The 14,501-nt window shown below is 41.4% G+C and overlaps 1 protein-coding gene across 7 annotated transcripts in view; it reads right to left on the reverse strand.

The window, feature by feature from the left end:
• PHTF2 (putative homeodomain transcription factor 2) overlaps positions 1-14,501 on the reverse strand; it is a 177,496-nt gene that overhangs the window by 32,048 nt on the left and 130,947 nt on the right. For 6 of the 7 annotated variants that reach the window (XM_057549548.1, XM_057549549.1, XM_057549551.1 and 3 more), the window contains 3 exons: positions 14,288-14,383; positions 13,435-13,514; positions 11,870-11,930 (listed from right to left, as the gene is read on the reverse strand). The gene's annotated coding sequence lies outside the window, so the exon portion shown is untranslated. The remainder of the gene's footprint in view (positions 1-11,869; positions 11,931-13,434; positions 13,515-14,287; positions 14,384-14,501) is intronic. The other variant, XM_057549550.1, reaches the window with a different exon arrangement.

The following is a 14,501-nucleotide window of genomic DNA, read 5'->3' on the forward strand; positions in this document are numbered from 1 at the left end:
CTTCACTTGACGGAAAGGTCGGGGGCATCTCCCCGCTGGCCCATGCCCCGTTCTGCTCATGACTTTTCTCCCATCGTTGACCCACAATGACAAGCAGCACGAGGGCTGCCGTGTGGTCAGACCTCAACCACACAGGCTCTCCGCACAGGAAGCCTCCCCTCAGGGACGCTCTGGCTCCTCAGGCTCCTGACGGTGGAAGTTTCCAGAGTTTATCAAAGGCCGTGAAGGTGGAAGGGGGAGAATCCAACAGCAAGCTCTCTACTTTTTCATGAACCAAGCCCATCAACTGAAAAGCAGAGAAGCAATTCCTACAGGAAGGTTCAAGGACAGAAAAGAAAACTAGGGCTTCCCTGCCCCAACTTCTCCAGAACAAAATTATGTTCTCTATTCAAGGGCCTCCACTGGGCAGCTCCACACTACTCTTCTCATCTTACTCCAAAGGACTCTCTTCCTGAGTAAATATTACTGGAATCTCCCAGATGCTTATCCCCATTCTCCCCTCTCCCCTGAAGTGCCTTTGTCCTGCCCATTTCCACCTATCAAAATCTTACCCTTGAAAACCCAGTTCAAATCACTGCTCCCCATGAATTCATCCCTGATTACCCCGACAGGAAGCAGTGACTCTCCTTTGAAATTCAAAGAGAACCACGAGTTAAGCATCTTCTTTAGCCATCAAATGAAGAATAAGTATGACAAGAGGCACCATTCTTAAATACTGAAGAAAACTTCCTGAAGAGTAGGAGCTGTTCTTGTGTTAATATCCTTCCTCAGTACCAGGCAGAGAAGGGGCTTCATGATGAACAAATGAATGAACAAACGAACAAAAGAAAGAAAAATCAAACCTTCATGTTCCCATCTCCTCAGCTCAAGAGACAATCAACCCCTCCAAATAAGATAACTCTCCTTTTAATGACAGTTTTAACCCAGGTGCAGCTCAGACAATATACTGATGGACTAGACAGATGATCATCAAAAATGTGAAGCATGTTTGTCCTCAATATTAAGTACTAATTTTATTACTTCTGTTTTTTCCCTTCCTTTTTAATAATGAAATAAACCTCAGCCCCAGCAAATGGCAAATCTCTATTCTTAAAGTACATTTAGATTTTACTAATTTACTTTGCTTATGCATAATTCAAAGGGGGATTTTATTTCAGTGCTTTATTTGTGGCTTCTAGTTATTATTCCCTCTGGAAAAGGCCCTTCACATATATTAGGTGTAAAGTTCCACTAAAGGTTTTTGGGGTCTGTGTTTTTAACTTCATTTTCTTAAGGCTGTAAAGTGGAAGAATGAGTTTAGGTGATTGTTTCATGGTGGTGTTCAATTTCTAGGACCCTATGAACCCTAGAGAGGACTGATGGGAGGACGAGGGATGAAATGTTGAATACCAGAATATGGGCCTATGGTTTCCTGGAAAAGGTCTTGTTCGGGCCAAAGTCTCTAATTGCAGAGGAAATGGCCTTATTCAGAGTCCAACAGGCACCTTCTCTTAAAAGCCAGGAACTATATTCCTCAGTGCCTGAGTAAGCATGGTTTTAAAAAAAAAAAAAAAAGAAAGAAAGAAATCCATCTTACACCAGCACTGCGATATAGGGCACTCTCTATACTGTGGAGAAACTGCAAAAAAATCTCAGAGACTTAAGAGATAAGCATTGAAACCCCCTGGCAGGGCAGGTAAGAGAGCTGCCCTGTCCATCTCAACTTCCCAGGCTGCCCCGATCAAGTGGGGTGTAATCAGTGTGCTGTCAGAGTTTCCTGCACCTCTGTGAGAACAGAGATAACCCATAAGATGCTTAGATAAAAGCTGATTTTAAAAATAGTACCCAATTGCATGCCTGGGGTATTGGGAAGGGTTTACAGACAGAGGGGACAAGGGAAAAAAGGCAGATGGTCAGACTTACTATCTACCAGTAGGATGGCTCCTCGAGAAGAGCTTTCTAAGCCACTCCAGGTGTCCTTCCATGCTGCCTTACCCAGAAGCACCCTCCCGGCCACCTCTATGCTTAGGCCCTTATCTCTGGAATTCCTGAGCTGAGTAAAGACCTGCCCTTGACAGAGATCAGGGAGTCAGACTTCTTAGTGGCAGACAGCGGGAAGTCGTGGAGACCATGGAGAGCTTTAATGAGAATCTGTGGGAAGGTGGAAAACAGGCTCCAAGAGTGGGCAGGAACAAAGAGAGGCTACCCAGTGAGAGCACAGCCAGACTCTGGTCCCAGAACCGTCTGACCGAACACTGCCATGGAATGCCAGACGGTGTGTTGCTCCAGGCTCACCTCTACTACTGAGGCCACGGTAGGAAGCTCTACCTCTCCCCGTGTCTTCGTGCCTGCGGCTCTGCTTGGCTAAGCCCTGGCACATGCCCACGTCCTGGCTGGCCCTTGTGCTCCACCTAATCTGGGGTTGTCCCCCAGTAGGAAGGGTGTTTGGAGACCCAACAGTCAAAACAACAATCTCAGGAACAGCTCTGCAAGGTCCAGGAACCTGGAGTCTGAGGTCCTGTGGGCCAAGCTGATGCCAGAAGTCCTTGGCACCATGGCAGTTACTCAGTCCTAACCTCCTTCATGGGGAGGCTGACCCAGGGCTTGCTTTTGCTGTTCAACGATGACCTCTGGCTAGACCACAGCATCACGGACTAAAAGGGGCTTGGAGACCACCTAGTCCAAGAGCATAGATGAGGAAACTGAGGCTTCCAGAGATCAAGCCCCTACCTCCTGTCCTCTGACTCTTGAAAGTCAGAGTGTGGATGCACTGCACCTCAGTGGGAGTGTGCACCCTCTGGTTTTAACTTCCATGGCCATTGGCTATGAATCAGTCTGAACCTGAATGCATTAAAATGTAATGGTTTGACTATCCTCAAAATAGAAACCCAATTTCCCTCCCGACATTTTCCATCTACCATTCTCCTTGCTGAGTTTTTTCTTAGCCTCCTGCTACCAAAATCTCTTGCTGAAATAACTCTGCCTGTTTGCCTGTTATACTCCTAAGGAATATGTCATAACTGCCTGGGGTCAACTGATTAATATTAGCCAAACTCTGAAGCTCTTCTGTGACTGGTTCAGAAAAAAAAAAAAAAGGGGGCAGGGGGATCTGGTGTTATCCCAAGGACTTGTTAGGAACAAGTGCTCAAGATGGTAGGAATGACAAAATGGCATTTCTGTTTACAAATCCTGTGAACACTATAAGATCCAGCCAGTCCTCCTGGTGATGCCTGTCTTGATCTGCCTGATGACTGAGCCTTTATCTTACTTAATCAATTCAAGAAATATAAACTAGCTCCATTTCATTAGTGCTTAAAATGCCATTATGATTAGGGCATTCAGCGGTGAACGGCTGTATCTGTGTTGTATAACGTGGAACATCTATTTTCATTGTGATGAATTCTCTCAAACTAGTCAACTAATGTCTTTAAGTATTAACGGGAGCAGGGAGACACAAAGGATGTAAAAAAGAACTCATCAAACATAGAAGTATATACCATCTTTGACTGATTTCAAGACTCACTTTTTCAGATTTAACATCTCTCAATCAATGGCAGTGCTCTTTCTTAGTGATTACACAGAATAATGATATATTTTACAATAGACAGCATCTTAGATTCAATAAAACACTGAACAAGCTACTTTTTCAGATGAAATTACTGGTTTATGATATGGGAAAAAACAGAATGTAGCCATTTCCTTATCCTAACATCTGCATGTGGAAAATAAGATTATGCATAGCGTCTATGAAGTAATGAAAATTGCAAAGGTTATGCTTTCTTTGCTCCAGTCCACTGTGGCCCACGTTATATTTAGTTTCTGGTAAAACCAGATACTCAAAAGCTTCCGTTATCTCTAACATGATTTACCGTATTAGAGAAACACACTGATTTGGTGACCATGACTTTGTCAAGGATCGTCTTATTAGCAGAGAAAAGTAAAATATCAAAGTTAACCTAGTTACAGAAGAATATACAAAAAAGTGAGGAACCTGACTTCCATCATAGGATCAGTAGACTCAGTAGGGTTGCTTTTTCTTTTCTTTCTCCTTATTAAAACAAACAAACAAAGAAACCAAAAAAACCTGGTATGTTCTGAACACTATGGATAATGGTCTGACCTATTAATAGCACTTCCTATGAGTAACATGCCTAAGCCTTCCAAGGTGATAAAAGTCATCCCTGGAATCCAAAAGATGGATGCCAAGCTGTTTCCAGCTTGTGCATTGTAGCTGAAGTGTGATAAAGACAATTTATAGCTGGTTCAGAGATGAGCAACAAATGGTTCTTGGTTTTACTAACAGGTTTGATGGGAAACTTAAAGAACGGGGTTTTGAGTCTGAAAGAAATGGCTGGAAGGGGACTGAATTTATTTTGTAAACATGATTTAGCATATAATTATAACCAGAGTTGTCATTTATTAAGCAATTTCTATTGCCAACATTTCACCCCCATCTTATTTCTGGTAACCTTTCTAATAAACTACCCACACTTCTATATAAGAAATTTGTCTCAGAGGGGTTAAGTTCTGCCCCAAGATCTCACCTCTGCTGGGTAAGAGCCAGGACTCACATCAGGCCTGTTACCTCCAAGACCCATTCACGGTCGTCTTAACCTGGGCCTTATGCTACTGCTCGATGGTCAGGATTCTCTGCAGGCTTCTAACTGTGACTTTGTTCTTGAACAAGTGTACTGTGAGTCAGATTGGGTCTGAGATTTGAGTGCTACTGCGCTGCACTCTTCGTCAACGGGACTCTGTGTGCTGGACAGACCCTTCCCAAACCTGACACCTGAGCTTACAGGCACTTGGAAGAGCTGAGCCAGTGATCCTGCTGGCACGTGGTGAGCGTACACAAGGTAAATGCTTGAGGAGAGGGCTTGGGAGTGAAGGGTCTTCTTTCATGGCAGTGTGCCTATGGCTCTCCCTCCCCACTTAAAGGGATATGCTCCCTCTCCCACCCCGGCCCTTACTCTCAGAAGCTGGGGAAAATTTCTCTTCTTTTTGATGCACTCTGAAACCTTGAGAACTGGAGACCTGAACTCAAGCTCTAGAGTCCCCTCTGGGTTTGTCCTAAGAGGCCTTATGGGGCTCGTGCAGATAGGTCTCCTGCAGCCCCAACGGCACAGCAAAGGATCCTGAGGTGGGTACGCATGCCAGACCACACAGGGACCTGTCCTGCAGAGTCGAGGCAGAATCAGAGTGCCCAGATCGGGGTTCAAGCCACAGTTTTCTGAGTGTCGGTCAGTTTCATTAAGTAGCTATATCTTGCTTAAACTTAACTCGGTATATTCCAAGAACTTTCACAATTCAGCATAGATGTAATTTTTTAAAAATTATGTTTGTAAAAAAAAATGTCATCTCATTAACATAGCAAAAGACACCCTTATGGCTCTCAATACCTAAGAAATTCCAAGGGTTTAAGAGCTCTGTGCTAGGAATAGTGGATGAAGACCAAACATACATTTCTTATCATAAACCACAGCATCACACTACCTAAAAAACATGCCTTTGTAAAACTTATTTTAACTGTTGGAGGACCTGATATTGACGGACTCAATGTGAAGACGTCCTTAGAAATAATAATGCATGACAGAGAAACGGCAGTCAATGAGAAGGGCAGTCAGCGCCACTGGGTGAGAAACTGAATATACAAACAGACAATTACCAAACCGTGTATAAAAACAGAACTCTGACCCACAACTTACAGCAACCTGCCCAGGAAACCAACCCCCTTATTATACAATAATCAGCCCATGAAGCCAGCCTGCTATAAGTCAGCCTTGCAGGAGACTGGATTGCTATCTCTAATAATAATCCAAGAAGCCAAACAGTAACTTCTATGACAACTGGCTCAAAATGACAAGGACTTGACTAATAACTGACAGCTTCTCTAATTTTTATCCCCACTTCCAATTTAGGAACAGTCAGAGAGACCCAAATATGTACACCATAAAATACCTTGCTTTTAGGCTTCTAGTTTGCCCACCTATGGCTTCCTCATGCAAACAGCTTCCAATCAGGGCATACCTGAAGCCTTCCCTTTTTTCCACTATAAGCTTTCCCACTTTCCTACTTGTCTTTGAGTCTCTGCTAAAATGCAAGTGACAGTGGCTGACCCCCTTGATATATCAAGATCTGAATAGCCTTTGCTTGTTCTTAAAAATAAAAATTATTTTTATTGTGAAAGGGGCATGTGCTCATTGCAGAAAACTTGGACAGTAGAGAAGAGCAGAGAAAAGAATATTAATACCACCTGTTTTCACCTCTAGAGACAACCTCTGCTAGCTTTTTGGAGTATTTCTTTCCAGCAACCCACCCATTTAAATGCATACAAGTGAAGGCCAGATTCTTGTCTCTAACTGAACTGTGAGCCTTAGCTGGATCTATGGAAGACCAAGGATCTTATATTTAATTCCAAATGCAAATTTCTTTGCTTGAATATTCTAGAATATAATAACCACCTGGCAAGTTGCCTTTTCATTTTGATAGTACCAATCTAGATACAACATGTAGGTGATAAGCTACATCCTGAAATATGACTAAAATGACACTACAGATCTTATTTTTATGAGTAAACAAATTCAGACTTTACATTTTTGTTCAGTTCTTCTAGGCTGAAAAACACAGGAATGAGATTCCAAAGTGGATTAGTAGAGAGAGCTTGTTATTAAAGGCTGCCACTTCAGAGAAAACAGAGTATGTCTTGCATACTAAGCATTTCTGGCACTGTGAATAAATCCTTCACCTATGTGTTCACTCTGCTTTGCACTCCCAAAGAGCCTGGAGGTGATTACTCAACTAAACATTAAATTTGATGAGGACTCTGTATTAAGAGATCATCCTCTTTGATTTTTTATTGATTTGTAGACTTTTAATACCAACTCTGATTCTACATGTCTGTTACACATTAGGGTTAAAGAAAAGATTCAGGTAGAAAAGATTTAGAATTAAAAGGAAGCATGAATGTGTTGGCAGGAATGAAAATCACTGAGTGGGAATGCTCTGGGTGCAGCTGACTCTATTCTTGACATAACAAAAGTTGGTAAAAAGCCTCAGAGCAAAGATGAAATCTAAACCATGCAGATGAAATGCTTGAAAAGCAACAGGAAAAGAAACTGTTGCTAAGAAGAGAACTGGGGGACTCAGAAGAAAATGTCAAATTCCCAACAATGCTGTAATAGCCACATGATTGTATTTCTTTTAAAATCATAAACACATAATAGGCATAGTTTGCTTCACTTCATGACACTTTAAGGGTGCAAGCTGCAGTCTGCCCAGCACCCTTCCAGTCACCAAGCTGCCTCCGTCTCATTCCATGTGGTTCTGATGGGACTGCCAATACCAATTTATCCTCTACTCCCTGCCAAAGGAGTGGGCACATAACCAGTCTGGCTAACCGAGGTTCTTCACAGCCCTGTCTAAGGTCATTGGTTCAAAGGATGGGCATATGGCCCAAGTCAAGTCAATGAAAGAGTCTCCAAAGGATTGGTCGGTGGATGCTGGGAGAGAGTGCATCTTTGGTTTCTATCTCTGGGTTCATGAGCTCAAAGGTCCATATGAGCTTAGAGCTTCTGGTGGCAATTCTGTGGCTGAATGGAGAACAAAGCAAACAGAGGTAAGCAGAAGGGAATGGGCAGAAAATGGGAAGGAATAGGAAGAGGGAAGAGAACTTAGAGTGAAGCCACAATGGCAGTTTGAACACTTCGATCCAACTGTGTCACAGCCAGTACTAGCTCAGCTTGGCTTCCCAATTATATGAGTCAATAAATGCTCCTTTGTGCTTAAGCCAGTTTGATGTAGGTTTCTGTTACTTGCAGACAAAGACCTAGAAAGGCTTCTGACTCCCACTCTGTAATTGTGGAGAAACAAAGTCCCAGAGAGGTGTTACCAAGATTAGACAGTAAGGTGAGGGAAGGTCCTGGTTCTCTAGTGTGTGCCAATGAACTAACCAGCATACTGAAAATAACCACAGAATCACAAAACTATAGATTCCTTTTCTACACGCCAGACATGCAATCTGCTGGCCTCCACATGGAGCATCGTGAACAGTATCAGCCTTTGTCATAGCACTGTAATTTCTGGACTCCAAAAGAACCCTGGACTCCGAAAATGTCTTCCTTTTAAGTCTACCATAGTGTTTTAATTTTCTCCTCTAGTTTATTTTTCCTCCTTAAGGAAAAAAAAAGATGGAATTTACTTTTAGTACTATCTCAAAAATCCTAAGTGCCGGAGGGATAACTGGGCCTTACAAATGTCAAGACAGAAGCTGAAAAATGAGGAATCTACATTACTCTGTGTCTCTTGGGAGCCATGTGGCTTAACTTTTGCTTGATTGTTCTTCTCCTTCCTTCTTCTATCTGCTTATGGGTCTTCTCATTCTTGTAACCGTGCCCTCCCCAGCACCAGGGTTACCCAACTTCTAAGTTCAAGCAACCCACAGTAAACACTTTAGTACATTTACATCAATTGTTCTCAGATTTTTTGGTCTCAGAATCACTTTACACTCTTAAAAATTATTGAGGAACCCAAAGACCTTTTGTTTGCATGGGTTATATCTATCAATATTTACCATGTTCAAAATTAAAACAGAAAAATTTTAAACACTTATTTAATTCATTTAAAGATAATGATAATAAATGTTATCCTTAAAATTTTTTATAAAAACCATATTTTCCACAGGAAACAAAAAAATAGCTTAAGGTGTAGAATTGTTTTAAATCTCTGCAAGTCTCTTTAATTTCTGGCTTCTGGAAAATGGATGAGATTTCTGCTTCCAAACGAGACGGAAGTAACAGGAATCAGATTTACCATCCTCCTTGAAACAACTAAGAAACTGGATAAGATATATAATGGTAGATTAGACATGGGAAAAGAAAAGATTAGTAAACATGAAGATCTCACAATTAAAACCATACAAAATGAAACACAGAGAGACAAAAAGCTGAAAAAAAAGTGAACAGAATATCACTGATACTTAGGAAAGCTTTGAGAAGACTAATATACATGTATTTGGAGTCCCTAAAGCAGATGAGGGACAGAAAATAATTTTTTAAGAAATAATGGCCAAGATTTTAACAAATCCAAATTTGATGAAATTAATAAACCCATAGAAACAAGAGTCTTAATGAGTTCCAAGCACAGGAAACACAAACAAAGCCACACCAAGTCACTTCATAATCAAATTGCTTAAAACTAGTTGTCCAAAAACAAAGGCAAAATAAAGACTTTTTCAGATATACAAAAGCTGAAAGAATTTATCACTAGCAGATCTACATTAAAATAAATATTAAAGGAAGTCCTTCAAGCAAAAGGAAATCTAGATCTAAACAAACGGATAAAGCAGACCAGAACTGGTAATTATGTCAAAAAATATAAAGGTTTCTTTTTATTGTTTAAATACCTTTAAAAGACAACCAATTATTCAGAGTAAAAACAACTACAATGCACTGTGGAATTTATAACATGTGGAAACAAAATGTATGACACAACAGCACAAATTCTCAGAGGGAAGAAATGGAAGCATATTATTACAGAGTTCTTCTTCTGTATGCCAAGTGATATAACATCAATTGAGAGTAGAATGTGGTAAGTTTAAGATGTATATTACAAACCCTAAAGCAACCAATGAAACAAAACAAACAGCTGTAAGCCAACAAAAATGATAAAAAGGATCATGAAAAATGCACAACCCAAAAGCAGGCAGAAAAAAGATAAAAGGGAACAAGGAACTGTTGGGACAAATGGAAAACAAATGTCAACATTGTAGGCTTAAATCCAGCCATATCAATAATCACATTTTATGTAAATGGTCTAAACATCCTAATGAAAAGACAGAGATTCGGAGACTGGATAACAAAGCAAGACCTAACTATATCCTGGCTACAAAAAAACTCACTTTAAAAATGAAGATACAAATTGGCTGAAAGTAAAAGGATGGGAAAATATATGCCATGCTAATACTAACCAAAAGAAAGCCAAAGTGGCTACATTGATATTAGACAAATAGATTTCAGAGCAGAGTATCTTAACAGGGATAAAGAGGGTCATTTCATAATATAAAGGGATCAATTTATCAAAAGTTCATAACAAGGCTAAACATGTATGCACCTAATAAGAGGACTTCAAAATAAATGAAGCAAAAACTGATACTAATGAAAAGAGAAACAGCTAAATAACAATTATATTTGGAGATTTCAATACCCCTTCCTCAATAACTGATAGAAAAAGTAGACAGAATCCGTAAGTACACAGAAAACGTGAACAACGCTATCAACCAATTTGACCTGATTGATATTTATCATACACTCCACCAAACAATAGCAGAATACACATTCTTTCCAAGTGTACATGGATTATTTAAAGGTGACATCACTGGGTGGAATCTGAAACCATACCTTATATATTTTAAACTGTTACATTAAAATACATTGATCCTTGGGGCTTCCCTGGTGGCGCAGTGGTTGAGAATCTGCCTGCCAATGCAGGGGACACAGGTTCGAGCCCTGGTCTGGGAGGATCCCACATGCCACGGAGCAACTAAGCCCATGTGCCACAACTACTGAGCCTGCATGTCTGGAGCCTGTGCTCTGCAACAAGAGAGGCCGCGATAGTGAGAGGTCCACACACCGCGATGAAGAGTGGCCCCCGCTTGCCACAACTAGAGAAAGCCCTCGCACAGAAACGAAGACCCAACACAGCCAAAAAGAAAGAAAGAAAGAAAGAAAGAAAGAAAGAAAGAAAGTGAAATTCTAAAAAAAAAAAAAATACATTGGTCCATATTATGCTTTGATGGATCTCTCACCCATACATGAAAGATCCATCACCTTGCACACCCCTGAAAGAGTCTTGGCAATCCCCAGAAGGCCCTGAAGCACACTTTGACAACTACAGATTTAGATTATTCAATTTTTTAAAAGAGTTAAATTATCAACTGAGTTGTAGGCAACTCTTGTGGCCTAGCTGACCATAAAGAATCTGTTACTGGGCTTCCCTGGTGGTGCAGTGGCTGAGAATCTGCCTGCCAATGCAGGGGACACGGGTTCGAGCCCTGGTCTGGGAAGATCCCACATGCCGTGGAGCAACTGGGCCTGTGAGCCACAACTACTGAGCCTGTGCATCTGGAGCTTGTGCTCCGCAATAAGAGAGGCGGCGATAGTGAGAGGCCCGCGCACCGCGATGAAGAGTGGCCCCCGCTTGCCACAACTAGAGAAAGCCCTCGCACAGAAACGAAGACCCAACACAGCCAAAAATAAATACATACATATATAAATTAAAAATAAAAAAAGAATCTGTTACAAAGTGAGGAAGGCAATCCTCATGCTGATTTAAAGGCTAGATTTGGTGGGTAGTTTGGATTAGTTCAGCTTCTGCAACAAACTGCTATGCTTTCCTCTTTAAATATCCTCTTGGGGGCTTCCCTGGTGGTGCAGTGGTTGAGAATCTGCCTGCTAATGCAGGGGACACAGGTTCGAGCCCTGGTCTGGGAGGATCCCACATGCTGCGGAGCAACTGGGCCCGTGAGCCACAACTACTGAGCCTGCGCGTCTGGAGCCTGTGCTCCGCAACTAGAGAGACGGCGATAGTGAGAGGCCCGCGCGCCGCGATGAAGAGTGGCCCCCGCTTGCCACAATTAGAGAAAGCCCTCGCACAGAAACGAAGACCCAACACAGCCAAAAATAAATAAATAAATTAATTAATTTAAAAAAAAATGAAAAGGGAAAAAAAAATATCCTCTTGAAGTACCTAAAAGACTTGCTGTATCTGTGCACCACAGATGAGCACTCAGGGGAGCAGAGAGGGGCTAAACGTCACTGACACCACTCAGCTGACATGTTCTGTCTGAACATATTGTCAATCTTTAAGTCCTTGAGGCAGGAGCAGTACTACTTACACGTGCTGTCAGCATGTAACAAGGATCAACAGGGTCTCCGGGTACGAGAAGCGCCAAGAAACTAATAAATAAAAAAAGAGAAAACAGTGGCACATTATTTAGGGCACAAAATTTTAAGTTGTCAACATAGCAGACACATTTGTTCTAGCCTCTGCAATCATGTACCCACTAACAATGTCTTCATCACTGTCTAAATGTTTTTGATAATGTAGACCAATGTTTTAATAATGACAATACTGGCTCCCTAAGAGTAACTGGTGACAGGGGGCAGAGCTGAAACATCCTCCTCTCCTCAGAATCTCTGGGGGTGGGACAAATATGTCAGTTTTTTTATAAGTGCCCAGGTCATTCTAACAGGCAGCCAGGGTTGAGCCCATCATGAAGACATCACACTCTTAGTAAACCTTACGGTCTCCCTCTGCTGCTCCCTCTTTAGTCACCCCTCAGGGAGAATGTATGTTCAAAGACCTATACTACATGTTTGGGAACATATAAAAATTGTAAGACAGACTTTGTTTCGAAGAGCTCTTATAATCTTATAATAAACACAGAGATGTTACGTTCTGTTATGGCGGCAGAATTAAGCTGGTTTACATTATGTGCCTACCTAACCTTTTAATAAGATGCTTAAAGAGGATAGAAAAAGTAAGTTGCAAACAGAAGGTCAAACCAAACAATGCACAGAGTCAGGTACAGAGGTTCTGTCGCTCTCTGGCAACATGGCATTCAGAGTTCAGTACCGTGTAGGGACTGGAGCATGGAGGGAAAAAGGAAATGGAAATCAATCAAGGATCCCATCTCACAATCTTGGGATTCACCTATTTAGAATGAGACAAGCCCACAGAAAATAAGAAAGGAGTTGCCACCATGAGCTACATTTTAGGTATGGTGGAAGATCACTGGAAGAAGAAATTTCTGTTCCCAGAGTTTTAAAATAAGGCCTACTAATGAGATGTGACCTGATTAACTCCTTGGGCAGATAGTAAAATGGCTGAATCAAGACAAACTGATTTCAAAAAATTAGTAAAACCTAAAACTGAAGAGGATCTTGTCTTAATACCAAGGCTCTGTTGAAAAGTGTGATTGCTTAATCCCACAACACCAAAACAAACGAAAGGTCACTTGGGAGCAGTGAAAAGACTAATTTGCTAAACAGAAGGGCCACAGTAAGAAACAAAAGGGTTCCAAATTACCTGCCCCATGGAAAACAGGTTCCTTTAAATTAGAACAACAGATGAAAACAGACTTCTGTTAGAATAGTGGAGCAGCTAAACTTCTCCACAAGAAAACCTTTTTAATTTCCATTTAGAAACTAGATGCTTGTAAATTAAGTATTTATATTAGGAAATTACAACCACAGTCTACTCTCTGAGAATAAAAGGAGTCTTAATTCTACTGCTCATTAGCAGTAAAGAAAGAAAATGTAAAGAAAAAAAGTCTCAGAATGGTAAAGTTCAATGGGAACAGATCAAGTTATTTTAATTCTGTCCCATCTTTATTCAGACAGAGAGTAAATGGCTACTACAGGTCACCTAGGAAATCAGCCTAAAAGCAAAGATACAAACCTTGGTTCCTGATACTCAGAGCAGGGCCTTCCTTCTATGCCGCATCTCCTGCATGTTCAACTGAGATGAAAAATATTCCACTGGAGATGAGAAAATATGATTTTCAGGATCACCCACTAAATGACAATGTACTCTACACAGTATCATTCTATACGGATATGAGGAGGACCCAATGCATCGACTAAACCAGTCCCTGTTTCCAAGCAGGTGAACCCCCCAGCTGCCTGAAGCGTCTCTAGAGTTGGGGTAGCCACAGTTTCTACTAACATTCTGTGTTGAATAAGATGCTTGATGCTTTTTGTTTCATACTTTTTGTGCGTGTGACTAGCCAAAATCTCACAATACAATTCAAGTTACTATCTGCTGCTTTAAATGCTGGTGTTGATGAAGAACAGCTGATTAGGGCCTTCCCTGTAAGCTGTCACATGCTCAAAGACAAATGTGCGCCTTCCATTTCCTTCATTTCCATATTGAGTAATCCAAGTGCTTTCTCCCAAAGCCTGATTTTTCATCCCTTTAACAATTTAGATTTCTTTCTTTAGACAGCTTCAGTTTCTCTAGTTCATTTTCCAGTTGGATAATTTCTTTAATTTACTGAGATCACTCTGAATCCTTGCCTCTTATCCAAAAGGGAGGCTAATAAAAATAATAATGCTAATATTTAACAGTTGTGAGATGACTACATACCAGGTACCAAACTAAGCACTTCCCCTAAGTGGCAGGATTATTTGGGATATTTGCTGCTGGAAGAGACTCAAAAGAATGAGTGACGTCTTTCCCTCCCCTATTCCAAGAGGACAGCCACACAATTCTATTTTGAGCTTGAGTCCCTCCCCTCCATGGGTATCATTACCTTTGGAGCTTCTGGGCTGAAAACAGAAGTTCTCAAGGTCCACAAGGCAACTCCTCAGCCAGGCTTTGGTTTGGAAGTCTGGTGGGTTGAGAGCATCTGGTGGAAAATGAGAGGGTGAGGGTTGCTGGGCGAGGGGCACATCCCCCAGACAGGCTGCAGATGTGCAATGGAGCACAGCTGTGAGGCGTCTGTGGAAGGAGATGGGCACTAATAT

This window comes from Balaenoptera acutorostrata, chromosome 7 (assembly GCF_949987535.1).
Source record: "Balaenoptera acutorostrata chromosome 7, mBalAcu1.1, whole genome shotgun sequence".
NCBI lineage: Eukaryota > Metazoa > Chordata > Mammalia > Artiodactyla > Balaenopteridae > Balaenoptera > Balaenoptera acutorostrata.